Source organism: Cherax quadricarinatus, chromosome 12 (assembly GCF_038502225.1).
Source record: "Cherax quadricarinatus isolate ZL_2023a chromosome 12, ASM3850222v1, whole genome shotgun sequence".
Lineage (NCBI taxonomy): Eukaryota > Metazoa > Arthropoda > Malacostraca > Decapoda > Parastacidae > Cherax > Cherax quadricarinatus.
Genome location: NC_091303.1, coordinates 48,927,975 through 48,955,617, shown reverse-complemented (window position 1 = coordinate 48,955,617; position 27,643 = coordinate 48,927,975).

The window sequence follows — 27,643 nt, the reverse complement described above, 5'->3', positions numbered from 1 at the left end:
GTCCATCAACACATGAACATGCACATTAAGTTTAAAAGCTTCGATTAAAGGACCTCTTGTTGCACTGGAATGGACATGCAAACAAGGTGAGACGACATTGGAGAAGGTATGTTCAAATGTATCTCCAAAAACATCTTTGTCAAAGACGTGCGTGGATGTTGTGCGGATGATAAAAGATGATTGTTGATGTTATGAATGAGAAGAAGCTGGATGTCCTGGCTTTAAGTGAAACAAAGCTGAAGGGGGTGGGAGAGTTTCAGTGAAGAGGAATAAATGGGTTTAGGCCAGGGGTTTCAAATAGAGTTAGAGCTAAAGAAGGAGTAGCAATAATGTTGAAGGATAAGCTATGGCAGGAAAAGAGGGACTATAAATGTGTTAATTCAAGGATTATGTGGAGTAAAATAAAGGTTAGATGTGAAAAGTGGGTTATAGTAAGCGTATATGCACCTGGAAAAGAGAGAAGTGTAGAGAGAGAGATTTTGGGAAATGTTGAGTGAATGCATGGGGAGTTTTGAACCAAGTGTGAGAGTACTTATGGTTGGGGATTACAATGCTAAAGTGGGTAAAAATGTTGTGGAGGGAGTAGTTCGTAAATTTGGGGTGCCAGGGGTAACTGAAAATGGGGAGCCTTTAATTGAGCTATGTGTAGAAAGAGGTTCGGTAATAAGTAATACATATTTTATGAAAAAAGAGGATTAATAAATATACAAGGTATGATATAGGACGTAATGAAAGTAGTTTATTAGATTATGAATTAGTGGATAAAAGGTTGATGAGTAGCCTCCAGGATGTACACGTTTATAGAGGGGCAACTGATATATCGGATCATTATCTAGTTGTAGCTACAGTTAGTGTAAGAGGTAGATGGAACAAGAGGGAAATAACAAGAGGTGAAAGTGTATAAACTATGGGAGGAGGATGTTCGGGCGAGATACAAGCAACTATTGGCAGAAAGGTGGGCTAGTGCAAGTATGAGTAGTGGGGGGGTTGAAGAGGGTTGGAATAGTTTTAAAAGTGCAGTATTAGATTGTGGGGCAGAAGTTTGTGGTTATAGGAGGGTGGGTGCAGGAGGAAAGAGGAGTGATTGGTGGAATGAAGAAGTAAAGGGTGTGATAAAAGAGAAAAAAGTAGCTTATGAGAGGTTTTTACAAAGCAGAAGTGTTGTACGAAGAGTAGAGTATATGGAGAGTAAAAGAAAGGTGAAGAGAGTGGTGAGAGAGTGCAAAAGGAGAGCAGATGATAGAGTGGGAGAGGCACTGTCAAGAAATTTTAATGAAAATAAGAAAAAAATTTGGAGTGAATTAAACAAGAAATCCTAGTGAACTAATGGATATGTCAGTTAGAAACAGTAGGGTAGTTAGTAGCTGGGGAGATGGAGGTATTGGGTAGATGGAGGGAATATTTGAGGAACTTTTAAATGTTGACGAAGAAAGGGAGGCGGTAATTTCATGCACTGGTCAGGGAGGTATACTATCTTGTAGGAGTGAAGAAGAGCAGGATGCGAGTGTGGGGGAGGTGCACGAGGTATTACGTAGAATGAAAGGGGGTAAACAGCTGTTACTTACGGGATCATGAAAGAAATGTTAAAAGCAAGGGGAGATATAGTGTTGGAGTGGGTCGTATTTTTGTTTAATAAATGTATGAAAGAAGGGAAGGTACCTAGTGATTGGCGGAGAGCATGTATAGTCCCTTTATATAAAGGGAAGGGGGACAAAAGAAACTGTAAAAATTATAGAGGAATAAGTTTACTGAGTATACCAGGAAAAGTGTACGGTAGGGTTATAACTGAAAGAATTAGAGGCAAGACAGAATGTAGGATTGCGGATGAGCAAGGAGGTTTCAGAGTGGGTAGGGGATGTGATCCAACAGATCAATTCGTGTTTACACTGAGAGCATATATGTAGAACTAGTGATTTCATTTAGAGGCGAAACGTAAAGGTAGGAAGAAAACACCTTGGACAAGCTTTTCAAGTGAGAAGTGTTGGATCTTTTTCTCACTACTACTACTACTACTACTACTACTACTCTGCACCTCTCCTTCCGATGTGCACTATGGAAGTGAACTTCTCCAGGCCGAGGGACTGACAACCTCAAATTCTACGACTTGATGGACTGATGACTGATTGTAGAAAAGGAATATGATAGAGTGGATAGAGGAGCAATGTGGCAGATGTTGCAAGTATATGGAATAGGTGGTAAGTTACTAAATGCTGTAAAGAGCTTTTATGAGGATAGTGAGGCTCAGGTTAGGGTGTGTAGAAGAGAGGGAGACTACTTCCCGGTAAAAGTAGGTCTTAGACAGGGATGTGTAATGTCACCATGGTTGTTTAATATATTTATAGATGGGGTTGTAAAAGAAGTAAATGCTAGGATGTTCGGGAGAGGGGTGGGATTAAATTATGGGGAATCAAATACAAAATGGGAACTGACAGTTACTTTTTGCGATGATACTGTGCTTATGGGAGATTCTAAAGAAAAATTGCAAAGGTTAGTGGATGAGTTTGGAAATGTGTGTAAAGGTAGAAAGTTGAAAGTGAACATAGAAAAGAATAAGGTGATGAGGGTATCAAATGATTTAGATAAAGGAAAAATGAATATCAAATTGGGGAGGAGGAATATGGAAGAAGTGAATGCTTTCAGATATTTGGATATTTGCGAGTTGACGTATCAGCGGATGGATTTATGAAGGATGAGGTGAATCATAGAACTGATGAAAGAAAAAAGGCGAGTGGTGCGTTGAGGTATATGTGGAGACAAAATATGTTATCGATGGAGGTAAAGAAGGGAATGTATTAAAGTATAGTAGTGCCAACACTCTTATATGGATGTGAAGCTTGGGTTGTAAATATTGCAGCGAGGAGACGGTTGGAAGCAGTGGAGATGTCCTGTCTAAGGGCAATGTGTGGTGTGAACATTATGCAGAAAATTAGGAGTGTGGAAATTAGAAGGTGTGGGGTTAATAAAAGTATTAGTCAGAGGGCTGAAGAGGGGTTGTTTAAGTGGTTTGGTCATTTAGAGAGAATGGATCCAAGTGGAATGACATGGAGAGCGTATAAATCTGTAGGGGAAGGAAGGCGGGGTAGGGGTCGTCCTCGAAAAGGTTAGAGGGGGTAAAGGAGGTTTTGTGGACGAGGGGCTTGGACTTCCAGCAAGCGTGCCTGAGCGTGTTAGATAGGACTGAATGGAGAGGAATGGTATTTGGGACCTGACGAGCTGTTGGAGTGTGAGCAGGGTAATATTTAGTGAAGGTATTCAGGGAAACCGGTTATTTTTATATAGCCGGACTTGAGTCCTGGAAATGGGAAGTACAATGCCTGCACTTTGAAGGAGGGGTTCGGGATATTGGCAGTTTGGAGGGATATGTCATGTATCTTTATACGTATATGCTTCTAAACTGTTGTATTCTGAGCACCTCTGCAAAAACAGTAATTATGTGTGAGGTGAAAGTGTTGAATGATGAAAGTATTTTCTTTTTGGGGATTTTCTTTCTTTTTTGGGTCACCCTGCCTCGGTGGGAGACGGCCGACTTGTTGAAAATATATATATATAGGTAGTAGGTTGGTAGACAGCAACCGCCCAGGGAGGTACTACCGTCCTGCCGAGTGAGTGTAAAACGAAAGCCTGTAAATGTTTTACATGATGGTAGGATTGCTGGTGACTTTTGTCTGTCTCATAAACATGCAAGATTTCAGGTACGTCTTGCTACTTCTACTTACACTTAGGTCACACTACACATACATGTACAAGCATATATATACACACCCCTCTGGGTTTTCTTCTATTTTCTTTCTAGTTCTTGTTCTTGTTTATTTCCTCTTATCTCCATGGGGAAGTGGAACAGAATTCTTCCTCCATAAGCCATGCGTGTCGTAAGAGGCGACTGAAATACCGGGAGCAAGGGGTTAGTAACCTCTTCTCCTGTATATATTACTAATTTTGAAAGGAGAAACTTTCATTTTTCCTTTTGGGTCACCCCACCTCGGTGGGATTCGGCTAGTACGTTGAAATATATATATATATATATATATATATATATATATATATATATATATATATATATATATATATATATATATATATATATATCGTGCCGAATATGCAAAACTGGTCAATTAGCAAGAACTCATTTAAAATTAAGTCCTTTCTAAAAATTTCTCTTGTACGTTTAAAGATATATTTTTTTCATTAATGTTAATGTAAAAATTTCTAATTTTGCTCCAAAAGAATCTTAGAAAACTTACCTAACCTTATTATAACAAGAACAATTTTTTTTAGCCTAACCCAACTAAATATATTTTAGATTTGTTTACAATAATTTAATACTAAACAAACACAGTAAAATACAGTTTTTTCGTTAGGTTCCGAATGATTTTTGGCGAAATTATTGCATACACAAATTTTCACTTGTCCTATATGGCAAGATGAGCGTTGCTATTTAAGCCAAGATCGCAAGTTCTGCCTATTCGGCACGACATATATATATATATACATACATTATATATATATATATTATATATATATATATATATATATATATATATATATATATATATATATATATATATATATATATATATATATATATATAAGTGCTGCAAGTAGCCAAGGACTCGAACCCACGTTTTTCAGGCCCACCTCATGGTGGGCGAAAATCGAATTTCGTTCTAACCCACGGGACCACCAAATCCTACAAGAATCAACCACCCAGCAGAGCTAGGAGTTTTACCTTGATCCGAGGAAATGCAGTGGTGTGGGTATCTGAACTAATTTCATTCTACTTCCCGTCTGGTGTACTAGCCTCCATAAGCAGTATTTATATTACAGTAACCACGAACGAGTGATATTTCATCAATAACAACACCAACTAGCAGCGGGCCAAAACAACACGGGTTCGAGTCCTTGGCTAGTCGCAGTGATGCTTTTGATTAAATACCACTTGTTCGTGCTTACAATAATTATATATATATATATATATATATATATATATATATATATATATATATATATATATATATATATATATATATATATATATATATATATATCAACGTCTTATTTGAATCCCAACTTCATTGATGTAATATGACAGGGAATCATAGTTAGGTTAGCAATGCGCAGTTATCATATAGAATACATCAGCAGCACACTACTGATGTATTCTATTATTTTCAGTTTAAAATATGCATTGTCAATCTCACGTTCTCCCTTTCAGATGCTCTCAGTTTTCCCTCTCACATTCTGCCCCTTATTCTCCCTTTTACATTCTCTTTCCTACATTCTTCTCTTCACATTCTCACTTTCTCATTTCCGTTTCGCCCACCGGCGCTGCCCCTCATTTCTGACCTCAAAAACCTTTCCATTTTAAATGCTAATGTGGCCACTGAACCAGCTAGTCCCGCCCTCCGGCCTAGCACCTGTCACTTCCTCCTCCTTCTCTTCCTCCCTCTCCTGTTCCTTGTTCCTAGAATACTGTAACTGTAGAGACTTAGGAGTCCCTTAGTAGATGACTTAGTAGATGACTATTTGAAGGATTCTTCTTGCGAGATGTCTCTTGAATTTATTCCGGTTTATGGTTACATTTGTAGATGTGTTAGCATAGATTTGTTTTATAATTCATTTGGAAGGATTGTTGTCAGGGTTGTATTCAAGGGCTTCTCTTCTGTCTGCATCTTCAGGGAGAAGATTGTTGGTTACATTCCGTTTATACTTATCTCTTGACTTCTTTCTGGTCAAAGGATACTCATTGCTTTATTTTCATGGCTCTGTTTAGTTCCGTTTGTTTATTCTGTGTGGAGTATTATGTTGGTAGGATTTTACTGACAGATGTCGGTTGGTAGGGTTCAGTTGCTAGATTTCTCTTGGTAGAGCTCTGTTTATAGGTGTCGGTTGGTAGGGTTCCGTTGACAGGTGATGGTTGGTAGTGTTCCGTTGATAGGTTTCGGCTGATAGGGCTCCGCTGACAGGTGCCTGCTGGTGGGGGTCCGTTGACAGGTTTCGGCTGGTAGGGTTCCGTTGACAGGTGTCTGCTGGTAGGGTTCCATTGACAGGTATCTGCTGGTAGGGTTCCGTTGACAGGTGTCTGCTGGTACGGTTCCGTTGACAGGTTTCGGCTGGTAGGGTTATGGCGGTAAGGTTCTGCTTGTAGAAAACTGATTCATTAGAATTTTTGGTTGATGAATAATGGTTGAATTCTTCTCTTAAAATGATCTCGTCAGAAATCTCTTGGTATTCGATTGTAGTTTGGATTCTGTTGGAATAAAGCTGGAAGACGAGCTGTGAGACGAGCTGTAAGACGAGCTGGAAGACGAGCTGGAAAACGAGCTGGAAAACGAGTTTCAGAAGAAAATTGTTGATCGAAAACTGTTGATAGAAGACAGTGTATTGAAGACTTGTTATAAGACTTTAAATAATATTCCTCATACATCTGTTTCACATACTAACACCTGATATGAGCTTTTGATGCCTAGTCTGTGAGTGTCACTTTGTCCGCTATTTGCCTCAAGTTTTCCTCATGTTGGGGAGAGAGGACCATGTCTCTTAGGTCTCATCGCTGAGTTAATCAGTGGATGATTTATGCATCAGCACGGTGACGACGGTCATTCCATGGCTGCATCCGCTATCACTTGAGAATAACAGTCCAGTCGATGGTGGAGAGTATGCTCGTCAACCTTGATGGCAGAGTAACGAGGGTAAATTTTCATGAAGATATAGTGCCTAATGTATTTCAGGATGGAATGGTCCCACACTTACCCGAAAACTAATTGACTCCAGACCCAGACCTTAAACCTCCAGACTGACGCGTAGCGTCGGTCTGAAGTTCTAAGACTTTCTGATCGCGGGGTTCTAACCCCGCTCGTGGTATGGTTTCTTAAAACTAATTGTTAATTATGGAGTGATCAGCATCAAATTTGGTGTCTTGGACGATGTAAAGTTTGGAGATGGTGACATAGTAATGCTCGGCGACTCTGATGAAAATCGAAAACTCGGAATTTTGTAGACAAACAAGACTCGCGGGGAAGATATTATTACGCTGTCCGAAGACAGACGTTATCACAAAATTATTTAGGAGCTTACGAAGGGAGTTCCGCACATATTTGAGATATGTGGAGATAAATAAAATAATAAGATTAATATCAGAAGACCTTTTAATAAAGAACCAGCTTCTTAAATGTAAGAAATAAGGGTAATTGCAACAAGACTCCATCTGGAATATGTTAATACCCACAAATTACAAAAATTGATATGAACAGTAATTATGTGCACTTGAAAGACAGACATTTTGACATCAGCGATAATTTAAGCTGTTCAATAAGCTTGTTTTCGAATTGTGTGAGTGAGAAGGTAAAAGTTTAACTATAGCCTAACAGCCTAGTTAGGCTGTTAGAAGTTCCTGTTGGAAGAAACACAAACATGAGACTGTAACAATATTCAAGTAATGATTGCAAAAAAATCAGTTTTAAATTTCTTATGAGTGAAAAATAGACGTATTTAACCACTTACAAAGAACGAAAGTGTTTATGTGCAAATGGCAAAATCATTAAATCATAGTTGTAATATATAATAGAAATAATCTTAGGCTGTACCCCGTCTGCGGTCTTTTTTGTCCTTCCCAAAGCTTCGTAACTTTGCAATTGCTGGGGTTAAACTCCAGGAGCCATTTGTCGGAGCAGACTTGCAGCCTGTCCAGATCTTCTTGTAGGCTTATCCGATCCTCGTCCCCTTGTATCCTCATTAGTTTCATATCGTGTGCCAACTGGGATACCTCTGACAATCCCTTCCGTCATGTGTGTGTGTGTGTGTGTGTGTGTGTGTGTGTGTGTGTGTGTGTGTGTGTGTGTGTGTGTCCGTCTGTGTGTGTATGTGTGTTTTTATAGCTGACCCTCTGAGTTAGATTGAAAACCAGGCCGTGAATAGGCTGCTGGTATTGCCCAGGGTGAAGACCAATATATATCTGGAGCAGAGTTTTAATTAATGTTAAATTTGATGGCTGGCTCGGGCCCGGAAGTGGATCTTTCGTAGGAGCCTCATTTTTACGGTGGCGAGGAGAGGGAGAGTTTTGGGCCCAGTTCTCGAAAAAATGGTAAAGTGGTTTAGACTGCGATATTGCTAGTGTGTGTGTTTGTGTGTGTGTGTGTTTGTGTGTGTTTGTGTGTGTGCGTGTTTGTCTGTGTGTGCGCGTGTTTGTCTGCGTGTGTGTGTTTGTGAGTGCTTGTCTGTGTGTGTGTGTGTGTGTTTGTGCGTGTTTGTGTGTGTGTGTTTGTGTGTGTGTGTGTGTGTGTGTTTGTGCTTGTTTGTTTGTCTGTGTGCGTTTGTGCGTGTGTTTGTGTGTGTGTGTGTGTTTGTGTTTGTGTGTGTGTGTTTGTGTTTGTCTGTGTGTGTGCGTGTTTGTCTGTGTGTTTGTACGTGTTTGTGTGTGTTTGTGCGTGGTTGTCTGTGTGTCTGTGTTTGTGTGTGGTGTTTGTGCGTGTTTGTGTGTGTGTTTGTGCGTGTTTGTCTGTGTGTGTGTTTGTGCGTGTTTCTGTGTGTGTGTGTTTGTGCGTGTTTGTCTGTGTGTCTGTGTATGTGTGTCTGTGTGTGTGTGTGTTTGTGCGTGTTTGTGTGTGCGTTTGTGCGTGTTTGTCTGTGTGTGTGTTTGGTGTGTGTGTGTTTATGCGTGTTTGTGTGTTTGTGTGTGTTTGCGTGTGTGTGTTTGCGCATGTGTGTGTTTGTGCGTGTGTGCGTGTTTGTGTGTGTGTGTGTGTTTGTGTGTGCGCGCGTGTGTTTGTGCGTGTGCGTGTGTGTGTGTGTGTGTGTGTGTACTCACCTAGTTGTACTCACCTAGTTGAGGTTGCGGGGGTCGAGTCCGAGCTCCTGGCCCCGCCTCTTCACTGATCGCTACTAGGTCACTCTCCCCGAGCCGTGAGCTTTATCATACCTCTGCTTAAAGCTATGTATGGATCCTGCCTCCACTACATCGCTTCCCAAACTATTCCACTTACTGACTACTCTGTGTGTGTGTGTGTGTGTGTGCGCGCGCGCGCGCTCGTGTGTGTGTGTTTGTGCGTGTGTGTGTTTGTGCGTGTGTGTGTTTGTGCGTGTGTGTGTGTGTACTCAATTGTGGTTGCAGGAGTCAAGGCTTAGCTCCTGGCACCGCCTCTTCACTGATCGCTACTGGGTCCTCTCACTCTCTCTCTCTTTCTCTCTCTCTCTTCTCCCTGATCTTTGTCATACCTCATCTTAAAGCTATGTATGGTTCCTGCCTCCAGTGTTTACCTACTCAACTGGCAGTTATTCTTGTGTCGTGGATTTTGACTCCAAGTATTTCTCTTGCAAGAAACTCTTATGATTATCCTAATAATAGGTGTAATTATGTAACTCCATTTACATGTTAATTATTATGATACTCAAGCATGGTTGCATGTTATTGTATCGGTATCCAATAAAAAGGAGGTGTGAAGTTACTAAAAGTATTAGTCAGAGGGCTGAAGAGGGGATGTTGAAGTGGTTTTGTCATTTAGAAAGAATGGAACAAAGAAAAATGACTTAGAAATCGTATAAATCTGTAGGGAAAGAAAGGCGGGGTAGGGGTCGCCCTCGAAAATGTCGGAGTGAATTGGTAAAGGAGGTTTTCTGGGCAAGGGGCTTGGACTTCCAGAAAGCGTGCGTGAATATGTTAGATAGGAGTGAATGGATTGTAGATGAATGGTTCAAAGAACCGACATGTTGCTAAATTAGACACATGTGCAACTCTTGGGTATCTTTATTGATACCCAAGAGTTGCACATGTGTCTAATTTAGCAGGAGTGAATGGAGGCGAATGGATTTTGGGACCTGACGAGCTGCTGGAGTATGAGCTGGGTAATATTTTGTGAAGGGATTCAGGGAAACTGGTTATCCGGACTTGAGTCCTGGAAATGGGAAGTACAATGCCTGCACTTTAAAAGAAAGGTTTGGGATACTGGCAGTTTGGAGGGATATCTAAACTGTCATATTCAAGGGCCTCCGCAAAGACAGTGATTATGTATGAGTGGTGGTGATAGTGATGAATGGTGAAAGTTTTTCTTTCTTTTTGGGTCATCATGCCTTGGTGGGAGACTGCCGACGTGTTGAAAACTGCACAATCCAGGGCAACATGGGTTCAGGGCAGGTCGCTCCTGCCTCTCACAACTACTGGATCACTATGACATGGTCTTGGATGCACTGGAAAAAAACAGAATGCAGATGTAATATACACAGACTTTGCAAAAGCCTTCGACATGTGCGATCATGGCGTAATAGCGCACAAAATACGTGCTAAAGGAATAACTGGCAAGGTGGGGAGATGGATCTTCAACTTTCTAACCAATCGAAAACAAAGAGTAGTGGTCAACAGAGTTAAATTGGAGGCTGCCATAGTGAAAAGCTCAGTTCCACAACATAAGAACATAAGAACATAAGAAAGGAGGAACACTGCAGGAGGCCTGTTGGCCCATACTAGGCAGGTCCTTTACAATTCATCCCACTAACAAAACATTTGCCCAACCCAGTTTTCAATGCCACCCAAGAAATAAGCTCTGATGTGAAAGTCCCACTCAAATCCAACCCCTCCCACTCATGTACTTATCCAACCTAAATTTGAAACTACCCAAAGTCCCAGCCTCAATAACCCAACTAGGTAGACTGTTCCACTCATCTACTACCCTATTTCCAAACCAATACTTTCCTATGTCCTTTCTAAATCTAAACTTATCTAATTTAAATCCATTACTGCGGGTTCTCTCTTGGAGAGACATCTCAAGACCTTATTAATATCCCCTTTATTAATACCTATCTTCCACTTATTCACTTCGATCAGGTCTCCCCTCATTCTTCGTCTAACAAGTGAATGTAACTTAAGAGTCTTCAATCTTTCTTCATAAGGAAGATTTCTAATGCTATGTATTAATTTAGTCATCCTACGCTGAATGTTTTCTAACGAATTTATGTCCATTCTGTAATATGGAGACCAGAACTGAGCTGCATAATCTAGGTGAGGCCTTACTAATGATGTATAAAGCTGCAGTATGACCTCTGGACTTCTGTTGCTTACGCTTCTTGATATAAATCCCAGTAATCTATTTGCCTTATTACGTACGCTTAGGCATTGCTGTGGCAATATAAACACAAATGCAGTATAATGTGATCCTTTATTGACTACGTTTCGCCCACACAGTGGGCTTTTTCAAGTCACAAACAGTTCTGTTTGTAAAACACATGTGCAACTCTTGGGTATCTTTATTGAGGAAACGTTTCGCCACACAGTGGCTTCATCAGTCCATACATAGGAGAAACTTGAAGAACAGGAGGAGAATGAGGTAATCAGTCCCTCAACCTTGAGTCGATGTGTTCAGTCCATCAATCTTGAGTAGAATACGGCAGATGAGCGGAGAAGCAGCTTATAAACCGTATGGCAGGAGAGGTGTAGCAGTCATAGGTAGTGTCACATTTGTTCAATGTGGAAGTAGGTTGTGCCCAAGAATTAGGCAAGCGAAGAATTCCTAAGTATTAAGATCCCAAGAAGTTGCAGTGTCTGACAGGTTTGTAGACGAATGGTTCAGAGAACCGACATGTGTCTAATTTATCAACATGTCGGTTCTCTGAACCATTCATCTACAAAGTTCTGTTTGTGACTTGAAAAAGCCCACTGTGTGGGCGAAACGTAGTCAATAAAGGATCACATTATACTGCATTTGTGTTTATATTGCCATTGTGTCGGTATTTTATACCATTTATTTCCAGGCATTGCTGTCTTGGTTTAAGGTTCCTGCTCACCATAACCCCCAAGTCCTTTTCGCAATCTGTATGGCTAAGTTCTACATCATTTAAGTTATAAGTACTAGGGTTATGGGCACTCCCAAGCTTCAGAACCTTGCATTTATCTACATTGAACTGCATCTGCCACTTTTCTGACCAAGAATAGAGTTTGTTTAAATCCTCCTGAAGTTCCATAACATCTACGTTTGAATCAATTATCCTACCTATCTTTGTGTCATCGGCGAATTTGCTCATATCACTAGTAATTCCCTCATCAAGATCATTGATGTATATTATAAACAAGTGGAACGCCACTTGTTACAGATCCCCACTCGGATTTAACCCCATTTATGGACACTCTCTGCTTCCTGTCAGTGAGCCATGACTCGATCCACGAGAGCACTTTTCCCCCAATGCCATGAGCTGCCACTTTCTTTAACAGTCTATGGTGCGGAACTCTATCAAAAGCCTTACTAAAATCTAAGTAAATAATATCAAATTCTTTATCGTGGTAAACAGCCTCAAAAGCTTTACTGAAGAAAGTTAATAAATTAGTTAGACAAGACCGCCTCTTGTGAATCCATGTTGAGTATCATTAATCAAGCTATGCTTATCGAGATGGCTTCTTATAATCTCAGCTATAATTGACTCTAGTAATTTGCCTACAATTGAGGTCAGGCTTATTGGGCGGTAATTAGATGGTAACGACTTGTCCCCTGTTTTAAAAATAGGAATTACATTAGCCATCTTCCACATATCAGACACTACACCTGTTTGAAGAGATAAATTAAAAAAATTAGTTAATGGTTCACAGAGTTCCATTTTGCATTCCTTAAGAACCCTTGAAAAAACCTCATCAGGACCCGGCGACTAATTTTGCTTCAGTCTATCTGCTTCACAACCATTTCACTAGTGACTGTGATGTTACATAATTAATGTGATTTATTGTGGCTTCTCTCTAGCCCACTATAAAAAGGGTTAATTACTGGAGGTACAATTTCGATTGTGGTAGTGTCTTCCTGTGTAAAACCACTGAGAGAAAATAATTATTAAAAATCGAGCACATTTCATTCTCTTTGTCAGTAAGGTGACCATAGTTATTTTTAAGGGGACCTATCTTATCTCTAACTTTTGTTCTATAGACCTGGAAAAAACTTTTTGGGTTAGTTTTAGAATCCCTAGCAACTTTAATTTCATAGTCCCTTTTAGCTTTTCTTATCCCCTTTTTAATGTCCCTCTTAATGTCAATATACTGATTCATAAGATGACCCTCACCTCTTTTCATACGCCTATAAATCCCTTTCTTATGCCCTAGTAGATATTTGAGCCTATTATTCATCCATTTTGGGTCACTTCTATTTGATCTAATTTCTTTATATGGGATAAACGTTCTTTGAGCAGCATGTATAGTGTTCAGAAAACTGTCATATTGATAGCTCACTTCGTTACCCCAGTCAACAGATAAGTGTTCTTTAAGCCCATCGTAATCTGCTAAGCCAAAATCTGGGACTGTTACTGAGTTATCGCTACTATCGTACTTCCATTCAATGCTAAATGTAATTGATTTGTGGTCGCTAGCACCCAGTTCCTCAGAAATTTCTAAATTATTAACAAGGGATTCATTGTTTGCCAGAACTAAGTCAAGCAGGTTATTTCCCCTTCTAGGTTCTGTCACAAACTGCTTCAAAAAACAATCCTGAACTACTTCTAAGAAGTCGTATGATTCTAAATTCCCAGTCAAGAAATTCCAATCAATATGACTAAAGTTAAAGTCTCCTAGAATTACTACATTATCGTGCCTTGTGGCCTTAACAATTTCCTCCCATAGTAGTTTCCCTTGGTCCCTATCTAAGTTTGGGGGACGGCATATCACTCCTAAAATTAGTTTTTCATGCCCCTCTGAAAATTCTATCCAAACAGACTCTGTATGTGTTACTTCAGACTTAATACCCGTTTTTATGCAACAGTTCAAGCGATCTCGGACATACAATGCCACCCCACCCCCCATCCCGATACTTCTATCTACTTGGAACAATTTAAAACCCTGAATATGACATTCTGCAGGCATGTCCCGACTTTTTGAATTAAACCACGTCTCAGTTAAGGCAAGTACATCAATGTTACCTGCACTAGCAACTAATCTCAACTCGTCCATCTTATTCCTAGCACTACGGCAATTAGCATAATAAACATTGAAAGACTCTCCTTTCTCTTTACCCTTCCTGCTCATTTCTGTTTTTCTACTAAACCTGTTACTGTCCTTATCACCCAAAGTCCCTGGCTTTTCAATATCTACCTCGTTCTGCTTATTACTAGTTCCCCTAGAACTCGTAATGTTACTACACTGGGACTTCACTGTTTTCCTGCCAAAACCCATACCACTATTCCTAGTTTAAAGTCCTAACTGCTCCCTCCACTGCAGTTGCCAGTGCTACCACCCCAGACCTAGATAAGTGAACCCCATCCCTGGCATACATGTCATTTCTGCCATAGAAGAGGTCTCAGTTGTCAATGAATGTTACCGCATTTTCCTTACAGTATTTGTCCAGCCAGCAATTGACACCAATTGCCCTGGACAACCATTCATTTCCAACTCCTCTCCTTGGCAAAATACCACATATGACAGGGTTCCCACCCTTACTCCTAATTATTTCTATTGCTGACCTATACCTGCTAATCAGGTCTTCACTTCTACGTCTGCCAACATCGTTGCCTCCAGCACTGAGACAGATATAGGATTGCTCCCATTACCTCTCATGTCATCCAGACGGCTAACAATATCCTCCATCCCAGCCCCAGGAAAGCAAACTCTCTGTCTCCTACTCCTGTCCTTCAAGCAGAACGCCCTATCCATATACCTAACTTGGCTATCCCCAACAACAACAATATTCTTACCTTCCTTGGTGTCGTTCGTCGTGATGTTCCCAGTAGTCGGCTCACATTCGTCGGGTAGCACTGAGAATGTATTAGATGTTTCCACAACAGTTTCCACGGCAGTCTCTTTCTTCTTCATCGTTTCTTCCTTTCCATTCGTCTTCTTGATCGTCAACATCGTTCCCTGCTGTCCAGCCACTGACCAGTTTCCCTTCTTGACCTGAGGACTCAAAACAGGACTACTACGAATCTCCTTGTTTTCCTCGATCAGTCGCCGAATTTCCATCTACGCCAACCTCAATTCTTCCTTAAGCTGTTGGTAAAGTTGCTCGATGGAGGGCATGTTGCTTCACTTCGTAGAGAGCGCGCAAACAGTTATTCACAGAGCTAAGTACACGTCAACACTACGCAAAAGCCAACTCAATCAGGAGCTACTGCGCAGCATGTCCGCACAGCCCAATAGCGATGCAAACACACAGTATTCGCCCCCATCCTTTTTCTCATCCTCATATCAGACACAAACAGAGATGTAATCCACAGCACCGTGTCATCTTTTGATGACGATGCTAGGATCTGCATGAGACTATCATCTATTGAGGACACGGTTAACCTCCAAGAAGATATAAACCAAGTTTTCCAATGGGCAACGGAGAACAATATGATGTTCAATGAGGACAAATTCCAACTACTCCATTATGGAAAACTGGAGGAGATAATAATTAAAACAGAATATATTACAAACTCTGGCCATACAATAGAACGGAAAAATAATGCAAGGGACCTGGGGATGGTAATGTCTGAGGATCTCACTTTCAAGGATTATAACAGTGCCACGATCACAACTGCAAAGAAAATGATAGGATGGATAATGAGAACGTTCAGAACAAAATATTCCAAGCCAGTGATGATCCTTTCCAAATCACTTGTTCTCTCTGGGATGGAATACTGCTGTACATTAACATCTCAGCACAAAGCAGGTGCAATTGCAGATCTAGATTGTACAGAGAACCTTTACTGCACATATAAATTCTATCAAACGCCTCAACTACTGGGAACGCTTGGAAACACTTGACTTGTACTCACCGGAAAGCAGGCGAGAGAGATATCATAATCTACACTTGGAAAATCCTAGAAGGAATGGTCCTGAATCTGCACACAGAAATCACTCCCTACGAAAGTAAAAGACTGGGCAGGCGGTGCAAAATAACCCCAATTAAAAGTAGGGGCGCCATTGGTACACTAAGAGAAAACACCATAAATGTCTGGGACCCAGACTGTTCAACAGCCTCCCACCAAGCATAAGGGGAATTACTAATAGGCCCCTGGCTGGACAGATGCTTAAAGTCGGTGCCGGATCAGCCGGGCTGTGATTTGTACGTTGGATTACGTGCGGCCATCAGTAACAGCCTGGTTGATCAGGCCCTAATCCACCGGGAGACCTGTCCTTGGACCGGGCTGCAGGGGCGTTGATCCCCGGAATACCCTTCAGGTAGACTCCAGGTAAGTGTGTGTGTGTGTGTGTGTGTGTGTGTGTGTGTGTGTGTGTGTGTGTGTGTGTGTGTATATATATATATATATATATATATATATATATATATATATATATATATATATATATATATATATATATATATATATATATATATATATATATATATATATATATATATATATAAAGTATAATTTTTTTATACTAACACATGGGCCATTTCCCACCAAGGCAGGCATCATTATTCACTCCAATTATTCACCTACAATTAAAACATTGCAGTATATGAATACTCTCCTTCAGAGTTCAGACACTGTACTTCCTACCTCCAGGATTCAAGTCGGCTAACTGGTTTTCCTGAATCCCTTCATAAATATGGTTTGCTCACACTCCAGCACCTCAAGTCATAAAATCTACTTGTCGCCACTCGTGTCTAACGAGATCATGCTGCTTGCTGGAATTTGAAGTCCCTCGCACATGTAACCTCCTTTACCCCCTCCCTCCAACCTTTCCTAGGACGACCCTTATCCCGCCTTCCTTCCCCTACAGATTTATATGCCCTCCAAGTCATTCTACTTTGTTCCATCCTCTCAATGTCCACACCACCTCAACAATCCGTTCTCCGCCCTCTGCATTATATTCTCACCACACATTGCCATCAGACACGACATATCCACTTTTCAGACTTCTTGTTGCAACATTCACCACCCATGCTTCATACCCATAAGAGCGTTGGTACCACTATACTCTCATACTTTCACTATACTCTTTACTTTCACGGATAACGTTCTTTGTCACCACAGATTCCTCAGTGCACCACTCACCTTTTTTCCCTTCATCAATTCTATGATTCAAGTCATCTCTCGTAGACCCATCTGCTGACAGGTCCATTCCCAAACACCTGAATACATTCACTTTCTCCATACTCCCTCCTTCCTATCTAATACCCAGTTTTTCACTTTCTATTTTTTTTATCAACATCACACTGCTCTTTCCTATATTCACTTGATTTCCTTCTTTTACACACCCTTCCAAACTCGCTTGCCGTCCTTTGCAACTTCTCTTCAGAATCTCCCAAGAGCACAGTGTCATCAACAAAAAGCAACTGTTACAGCTCCCACTTTGTGTTAGATTCTCTTTTAATCTCACACATCTTGCCAAAGCCCAAATATTCACGTCTCTTACAATCCCATCTATATATATATTGAAGAACCATCTGCAGTCCTGCTCTCCGTCTTACTCTTAATTCTTTCAATAATAACTTTTACCACAAACTTTACCAGGTATACTCAACAGCTTTATTCCTCTAAATTTTCGCCCTCAATGAATAAGCAGAAGGGCGAATGAAGGGCTCGAGCCGCTTTCCTCAAGTTGACAGTCCGACACTTTAATGTCTTGACTAACTCCTGGCTGAAAGGAGGACTTCACATGGGTTACAGTTGGTGCCTCTGATAAAGCTTAATACGCTAAGCATTAGTTCCTGATCCTTCCTATGAGAAGCTCATGTTAGCCCTCTGGTTTACCCCTTGTGTTCATTCATTTACTAAATACAATTTGAATCTTTATATATAAATAACTAATATGTAATGATAACTTGTCACTGCTCAGTAATAACCCATATGGAGACAAAAACAGGAGATCCTCGGATCCTCTTCACAAGATACAGAAGTGAAAAGAATACAAATTTGTAGTAAAAGTTGCACCTCTCACCGTGTTTATCAGGTTATTGCGTGGAAGGACAGGTCAATGAGGGACTGGTAAGGAAGGTATTGTACAGAAGCTGAAAATTTGGGTAGGAAGTTCCTTTGTGGTACGTGATTCCTGTTCTTGTGCTAGTGTTCTACGTTAGGGTGGCCGCTTGAGGGCGAAATCTGAAATGACGTCTGGTTCATACTGTCCCACAGGTCCTGTCTTTTTATTTACCACCTCCCTGACCAGTCCTCTCATATACTCATCTCACACCCTCCAAGACCAGTCCTCTCACTCACTCATCTCACCCTCCAAGACCAGTCCTCTCACACACTCATCTCACTACCTCCCTGACCAGTCCTCTCACACACTCATCTCATACCCTCCCTCCCCAGGCAAGGTGATAGACAACTTTTCCTATAAATTCAAGTCTTTTCACTTGTGTATCTGCTAAAGAGGATTCCCGAATTGAGTCGAAACATACATATCAATCAATCTCCTGTGTTTTTGTCTCCATGTGTAAATAACCACAGAGAAACTTGAAACATAATGCTAGGCCTTTCGTGTTGCAATCAACACATCAGGGTCTTGCAGTGTTGCAGAAATTTAGTAGGAAATCAGGGCAGACACTCAGGTGAATGCCTTCTCTCGAGAATTACAGAAATTGGTGTCAAACGTAGTGCCAAGTGACAGAAAATGCAGACACTATTTATAATATGAGCACAAAGCATATTAACCTTTTAAATATGCAGTAATGACCAAACGACCACAACATCAGTGACATGACTATTATCACAAACATGCCGACAGACTCTTAAACTCTTGTGACTCAGTAAGATCTCGGATGACTTCAGAGACATCGTTCCCTTCTCTTTTTGGCTAGAAGTAATTATTTTAAAATCGGTAATTATAAAAGATGAGAAACGATCATATTAGGACAACAGTTTTCGATTGTTCAGACTTGAATTCTTTATAACCGAGGCCGGAAGACGATTTGAATTCCTTGGACTGTTGCAAATATCTTTCAACACAGTTGAATTGAGTAGCATCTAGGGTCTTCTTTTCTTGCCTGTTTTTTGTTTGACCAGCGTCTGCTAAAAAAAACTGGGTGGGGTGAATCTCTTTAAAATAAGACGGTTGCCCTAAAGCCATTGTCTAATACTTTTGAAATAAAAAAAATAATAAAATAATTTTTTTTTTTTTTAACGTAACTATACGGAGTATGACGGCATGTTTGTGGTAACTGACGTGTCACTAACATTGTGGTTGTTGGGTCATTAATACATATGCAATGCTTAGGGGTTTTACATGATTTATGTTAATATTCTGTTATAAGCCGTCTGAATTTACTGTCACTTGGCACTCAACTTGGCCCCCATTTCTGCTATTCTGCGGTGACTCGTTCCTTTGAATATATCTGACTGGATTCCTTACCCTTTCTGAAACACTGCAAGACCTCCTCGTGTCTATCAAGACCTCCTCGTGTCTCTCAAGACCTCCCCGTGTCTCTCAAGACCTCCTCGTGTCTCTCAAGACCTCCTCGTGTCTCTCAAGACCTCCCCGTGTCTCTCAAGACCTCCTCGTGTCTCTCAAGACCTCCTCGTGTCTCTCAAGACCTCCCCGTGTCTCTCAAGACCTCCCCGTGTCTCTCAAGACCTCCTCGTGTCTCTCAAGACCTCCTCGTGTCTCTCAAGACCCTCGTGTCTCTCAAGACCTCCACGTGTCTCTCAAGACTTCCTCCCCGACCTCCCCGTGTCTCTCAAGACTTCCCCGTGTCTTTCAAGACCTTCTCGTGTCTCTTAAGACCTCCCCGTGTGTTTCAAGACCTCCCCGTGTCTCTCAAGACCTCCTCGTGTCTCTCAAGACCTCCCCGTGTCTCTCAAGACCTCCTCGTGTCTCTCAAGACCTCCTCGTGTCTCTCAAGACCTCCTCGTGTCTCTCAAGACCTCCTCGTGTCTCTCAAGACCTCCTCGTGTCTCTCAAGACCTCCCCGTGTCTCTCAAGACCTCCTCGTGTCTCTCAAGACCTCCTCGTGTCTCTCAAGACCTCCTCGTGTCTCTCAAGACCTCCCCGTGTCTCTCAAGACCTCCTCGTGTCTCTCAAGACCTCCTCTCTCAAGTGTCTCTCAAGACCTCCCCCTCTCAAGACCTTCCCGTGTCTCTCAAGACCTCCTCGTGTCTCTCAAGACCTCCTCGTGCCTCTCAAGACCTCCTCGTGTCTCTCAAGACCTCCTCGTGTCTCTCAAGATCTCCTCGTGTCTCTCAAGACCTCCTCGTGTCTCTCAAGACCTCGTTGTGTCTCTCAAGACCTGTGTATTATATTATGACAAAATCATTTGTAATTGATTACTTAAACTACCAGATTTGGTGAATATGAACCCAAGTTAATAAATTCCCTTTGGCTTGATTGCCATGCTTTATTTCTGACAGATTCGTTGTATACGTCAGGTAAACTAATTTTGTGATGTACGTAGGACAGAATGAATAATGCGCTATGACTTCATCACAGCAAAAACTCCTGGTGGCTTGAGTGGGCTGTGCGCTGTGACGTCACTATGGAGAGCTTTCCTAATTGTATCGAGTGTTGTGACGTCGTTACGTGTAATGAAAAAGTCAGAGTTGTAAATACATTTTCAATGCTTTGCTTTGCCAGAACTGTTTTCTTTTAGTGTACCTTGAAGAAGTAATTACCGTAGACTGTTTTTTACAATAATTTAATTTTGATTAGTTTACGTTAGAAGTTAGTCTAAGTGAATTTAGACTATGTTATGTTAGGCTGGAATAGACGAATATAGCAACATAGTCTTCTTACGCTTCTAATACAATGCTTTTCCTAAGAGAATAAAACAATACGGAAATAAGCCGCACATAGGAGAGAGGAGTTTACGACGACCGAAACGTCTTCGTTAGCTCCTTTCTCCTATGTGCAGGTTGTTTATTGTTCCAGTCACGGTATTGTGCCTTTTTGTTCGTTGACATAACGAAGTTCATGTCATCCGTCACTTTCAACGGGAAAGTTCCCCGGAGCGTCACACACTACGTAACATCCATCGTCAGCAGTGAAAGTTGTGTCCAAGACGGTGACGGTTTTCCGCTGGCTGACGTTATCTTACCGTTAAATTTATTCGGCTAAAATCACATAACTAATCTATATCTACGCTCAGGTAATTTAAAAAATGTATATATAGTTTATTTTCGAGAAAATAATATTTAAACTTAGTCTTAGGTTAGTGAAAAACGTTGACGCATTTTAACTCATTGCAAAAACGCCTGACATATAGGAGGATCCATCCTGACTTCACGTCTAAAGAAGTCAACTTCAACATTATGGAAGGTTGTTATAATGTTTTTGATGTAAATAAAATTAGAGATTAAACCGGTACACGAATAAATTAAAGTGTTTTGTCCTGAATGATGGATATTGAAACAGTTTCCTCATGAGAGCCTCCTAGTGTTTTGTCTGAGTGAGAGATACTTCATCTCTGCTCTCTCAGTATTGCTTCCCAACTTAGCAACCACTTAATGCATATTTGCAAATCAAGGTATAGTCTGTTTTATGTTCAAAGAACAGTAAGAGTGAAGATATATGTTATCAGCAAATCAGACGTCATATTCATCCATCCAATCACAGCACATCACTTTGCAGTTCATTATCCTACATCTAAACAGAAAGCTCTACTTACCAAATCATAGTCTTCAAGCCAATCAAAGAGCTTCCACTGCAAGACATACTCCTCTATCTAATCAGTACTCTTCATTATGCAAGCCCTGGTCCTCCAGCCAATCAGAGCGCTTCACACTGCAAGTCAATCTACACCAGCCAATCATTGCTCTTCATTTTGCAAGCCATTCTCCTCCAACCAATCGGAGAGTCTGCCGGCCCAATAGCATTCCTATACTCTATGTCGCACAACATAACATTTTACTTCCATTTTAAAATGGATAAAAAAGGCTAAAGAATTTTAACAGAGGCTCTTGGACTTTGCAGAACCCGCTCATAATGGCTTCTTTCTATCTGCAACAAAACGCCAGAACCCAATTTTCCATCCCCAGAATCCGGGCCCGCTTAACAAATAGCGCAGGAAAGTTCTGAACGCGCGGTAAAGTACAGGAAAACACTATCGGCACGTACACACAATTTGTAGAGCGAGAACCGGAGGCAAACTTGGCCAATAAGTATTGGGAAAGCATTGCGCTATTGGTCGGGCGGCAGTCTCGGGATGATCGTTCCTAGGGAAAGTCAGTTTTGAAATTGGGTGATTGTTTGGTGGGTGACGAGGGGAAAGATGGAGGGAGAATGAAGGGGATGGAAGGGGTGGAGGGAGGAGAAGGAAAGAAAGGCAGGGGAGGGAAAGTTGAGAGGGTATGAGAGGGGAGAGGAAGGAGGGAGGAAAAAGAATACTTGAGAAAGAATAATGAGTATGTCTGTGAAGGTAGAAGGGAGGGAAGGGAGAGTAAATGGTGAGGAAGAGAGGGAGGAAAGGGGTAAGAGTTGAAAACAAACAATGGGCTGAGAAAACGGGGGTTGATTTAAAAACATAGTGGAGACGAGAGGGTGGGAAGAGGAAGAGAAAGGTGGTTTATTTCAGAAGATGGAATAGGTAAGAGCTTGATGAAGTGGGAAGGTGGAAGGGGAAGAGGGAAGAAGAGTCAGTACAGAGTCATCATAAAATGTATAGAAAATGAACGAGAAGAAATGGGAAGGTGAAACACACACACACACACACACACACACACACACACACACACACACACACACACACACACACACACACACACACACACACACACACACAGGGTGCAGGCCTAGTCGATAAACTGGCTTCTGGAGTTCAATCCCACCAAGTGCAAAGTCATGAAGACTGTGGAGGGGCAAAGAAGGCCGCACACTGAGTACAGGCTAGGGGGGCCAGAGACTACAAACCTCACTCAAGGAAAAGGATCTCAGGGTGAATATAACACTGGGCACATCTCTTGAGGTGCACATCAACTAAATAACTGCTGCATATGGGCGCCTAGCAAACCTAAGAATTGCATGCCAGCATCTCAATAAAGAATCGTGCAGGAACCTGCACACTGTGTACGCCAGGCCTATATTGGAGTATGCAGCACCAATTTGTAACCCACAGCTAGCCAAGTACATAAGGAAATTAGAGAAAGTACAAAGGTTTGCAGCAAGACTTGTCCCGGAGCTAAGGGGCATGTCCTACGAGAAGTGGTTAAGAGAAATCGACCTGACGACGCTGGAGGACAGGAGAGAGGGGGGATATGATAACGACATAAAAATACTGACAGGAATCGACAGAGTGAACAGAGACAGGATGTTCCAGAGACGGGACACAGCAACAATTGGTCAGAATTGGATGTTGAAAACTCAGATGAACCACAGGGATGTTATGAAGTATTTCTTCAGTCACAGAGTTGTCAGGAAGTGGAATAATCTGGGAAGTGATGTAGTGGCAGGATCCACACATAGCTTTAAGAAGAGGTATGATAAAGCTCATGGAGCAGGAAGTGATCCAGTAGCGACGAGTAAAGTGGCAGGGCCAGGAGCTGTGAATCGACCCCTGCAACCACAACTACGTGAGTACACACACACACACACACACACACACACACACACACACACACCCACACACACACACACACACACAGAGCAAGCAGAGGTATGATAAAGCTCACGGCTCAGGGAGAGTGACCTAGTAGCGATCAGTGAAGAGGCGGGGCCAGGAGCTCGGACTCGACCCCCGCAACCTCAACTAGGTGAGTACAACTAGGTGAGTATACACACACACACATACACACACACACACACACACACACACACACACACACACACACACACACACACACACACACACACAAGCCTGGTCTCGCCTTAACAATCGTATTTGTCTCTGACATAACTTTCAGAGTCACTAACACTGGTGACTCTGTGTCGAGTACTATTGAAGAACTCAATTTATTGCAAAATTTTATTTGATATATTAGAATTTTGCTAAAGGTGGCAAACGCCTTGGAATGCATTTTAGGAATAAATACGTGGTTTACAAATCTGCTCACATACATAAAGTGCTTAAGTCAGATTGGCCATATTTTTTCAGCATTCGCTTAGAGTACTGCTAGCGAGGACGTGATTTTAGCAATGCACAATTAAAATTTGTCATGAAAATAATTTTTTCCCTATAAAATAATGAATTTAGTTATTCTCATACAACACTGACGTAATTTCATTTTATATTGAGTCAATATGGCCACTGTAGGACTAGTAAAATTTATTTTGAACACGGATTAATTATTTGATCTTCATGGAAGGGTTTAAACTATATTAAGATAGATTAGTGCCCCAGGTCCATCGTAACTCATTATTCATAATATTTGTCTACATCAAAACTAGTGCTTTTTTAAGTATACCATCGGAAGAATGTTTCAGGTAAATATCTTTCAAGGTAATGTATTTTTCACCTTTCACACGAAGGCTAAGTATATTTCATACAAATGAATACGAACGTATGATGCTTTCACTAAATATTCTAAGTCTATTAGCAGTGATAGAAGTCTCTTAGAAGTATTATTTCCTATGTAACATATCATGGAAAGGCATTTTGAGGAGAGCATACACAATTTTGTTAATACCTTCCTCAAAACTTATGGCGTTTGGGATCACTCTCCCATCCATCGAAAACACTGGAAGACTCCAAGCGGACATCAACCTAATCTTTAAATGCGCCGCGGAAAACAATATGAAATTCAATGAAGAGAAATTTTAACTACTGCGATATGGAAAGCTCGAAGAAATTTAAACTGTATCGGAGTATAAAACAAATTCCAATCACACAACAGAGCGAAGACGTAATGTGAAGGACCTGGGAGTGATAATGTCAGAGGATCTCACTTTCAAGGATCACAACAATGTATATAACACATATGCTAGAAAAATGATTTGGTGGATAATGAGAACCTTCACAACTAGTGATGCCAAGTCCATGATGATTCTCTTCAAATCTCTTGTTCTCGCTAGAATATTGCTGTACACTAACGGTCCTCTTCACTTCAGACAAAATTGCAAATCTGAAGAATGTACAGCGAATTCGACTCACGAAATCGTAATGACACGATTGCAAACAAACCATACCACGGGTGGGAATAGAATCCGAGATGAGAGAGTCATAAAACTCGTGTAATAAAGTTGGTAATAAAGACGTGTAATAAAGCTCCTGGAGAGCGAAACGTTGCCACAATAAAAATGTCACATTAGTTACATTTGTGTCCTTTTACTTTACAGTCATAAAAGTCCAAACCGACACATAGGCCACTGGTCCAGCTGGCTACATTAAGATTAATTCAACTAGGAATATTTATACAGCATAGGAAGGTTAGCATAGGCACCACTGTGAATACAAATGCAAGTGGCTAACGCATCGGTCTGGAGTTTTATGACTGATCGCGGGTTCCAACCCCACCCGTGGTATGGTTTAATGAACAGAAACGTTCCACGGCACACATACTGTAGTAATAGTAATAACAATAATAATAATAATAATAATAACAACAATAATAATAGCGATTTCTACAAGTACATGTACAAGGTAGTACTACTCCCACCTCCTGCCTATATATACCCATCTTGCTCTCCTTTTCGTTAGTGTGACTTTGTAAATGGTCCAAATCGGACCGAAACGTCCTTAGCTCTTCTCTTGTACGTGCGGGTTATTTGTGTATTGTTCCAGTCACGGTATTGCGCCTTTTTTATTATTTAAGTACCTAAATTACTGGAAACGGTTGAAGTCCCTCGATTTGCATTCCTTGGAATGCAGTCGAGATACATATATGGTAATATACACTTGAAAAATCCTAGAGGGGCTAGTCCCAAATTTACACACGAAAATAACTCCCTATCAAAGCAAAAGACTGGGTAGCAGATGCAACATCCTCCCAATGAAAAGCATTAGCACCACGAGTACGCTAAGAGACAACACAATAAGTGTCAGGGGCCCAAGACTGTTCAACTGTCTCCCAGCATACATAAGAGGGATTACCATTACACCCCAGGCTGTCTTCAAGGCGCTGGACAGGCACCTAAAGGCAGTACCTGATCGGCCGGGCTTTGGTTCGTACGCTGGCTTGCGTGCGACCAGGAGCAATATCCTGGTTGACCAGTCACCAGGTAAGGCACCAATTAATGTTACTTTGTACTGGCCGGAGGTCTTCCATCCCCAGTAAACAATAATTAGCTTTGTAATGAGTTATGAAAGAACTCTTCAGAAACACTTTCATCAGAATTTTTTGGTTCATGATATTGTAAGCTTCTGCCATAAGAGAATTTCAAGCAAGTGTATTAATTTGATGAATTATGAGATGCTTCTGGATTACTTTCTTGTAAAAGGTTCTTCCAAAAGTGTGTGTTAGAGGTGATATAGTCTCCAGGTCTACAATTTCGTCTACCTTGAATGAGACCGTTAGTGTACATGTCAGCTGAAAAAATGTAAAGGACTCTAATAAGGATAGTAATTAGAAAGAATGAATACGAAAGTGAATATAACATAGATTTGAAATGATATACTTGAAATTTAAAACCTTCCTTAAAGATCAACCACTTAAATATATGATTAAAATAAAGAAGAACAAGACGCAATATAGTGACGAACTATAGACAAATAACCCGGACATACTAGAGAGGAACTTATAACATTATTTAGGTCCAACCTGGGCCATCAACTAGTCACACACTAGTGCACGAAGGTAAGGGAGCCAGTATTTATACGATAGGAAGGCAGGAACGGGACAAAAAGGAGGAAAGAATGAAGTCAAGATAGTGGAAGACGTAATGGTGATGTGGTAGTGCCACCAGATATAATATGAAGCGAGGAATTGATAGTAATCGTAGTAGTAGGCTTGTAAGGCTGAGATATCACCTCATATATGACCTGACACAGTGCACTGAGCGTGGGATCGTAGTGAGCATTTTATTAGGTCACACGTCAAATACAATTAATTATAAATTAATCTAATTTACATAATCGTGAACTAATTCATGTATTCATATTAAATTAAATACTATTTTATTTATGAAACCTGATGCAACTTTATCTCTACTTAAGTTTCGAACCTCTATAAAAGTCAATAATTTTGAAATTGCAAAAGATTTATGTAACTTGAAAATTTTCCTGATTTATCCATTGATGGTTTATAATTCTATGATAAAACAAAATATCCCAATTGTCCTCATTTTTTTAAGCTATGTAAAAATCTTATTAAAAATATGCATATTACTAAAGCACATAATACAAACACAGCAGTAGTAGACTATAATGAATATCTTGCCTTCACCAAGTGGTCAGTCGTCACGTGAGGTCACAGACCCTGAGCTGCTTGGGGATTAGCGTGGACGGTTACAAAGCATGGCTTGCTTCTACAGTGTTTTAAAAGCTGAGGTTGGAGAGTTGAAGGAGGAGGTCTTGCTTCTCCAGGAGGAGATTAGGAGGCTGAAGGTCCACCTCAATGGGCCTGGGAGAGAGTGTGAGGTGGTTGGAGATGTGGGGAATGAGGCTTCTAGCAGTGAGGTGCAGTCTGTCTCTCACTGTGAGGAGGCTGTAGGTGGGGTGGTAGCAACGGCTACCAGCAGTGAGGTGCAGCCCAGCACCTGCTACAAGTGGCGAGTTGTTCACAGTAATGGGAGGCGCATCAGAGTAAGGAAAGTTAAGAGTGCAGATCTGAAGGTAGGAAATCGCTTCTCTGTTCTCCAGGATGAATGTACTTCAGTGGCCAGTGAAGGTAAGGGTACTACTGCCCCTGCTAATGAAGGTAAGCGCATTCTTGTGGTTGGTGACTCTCAGGTAAG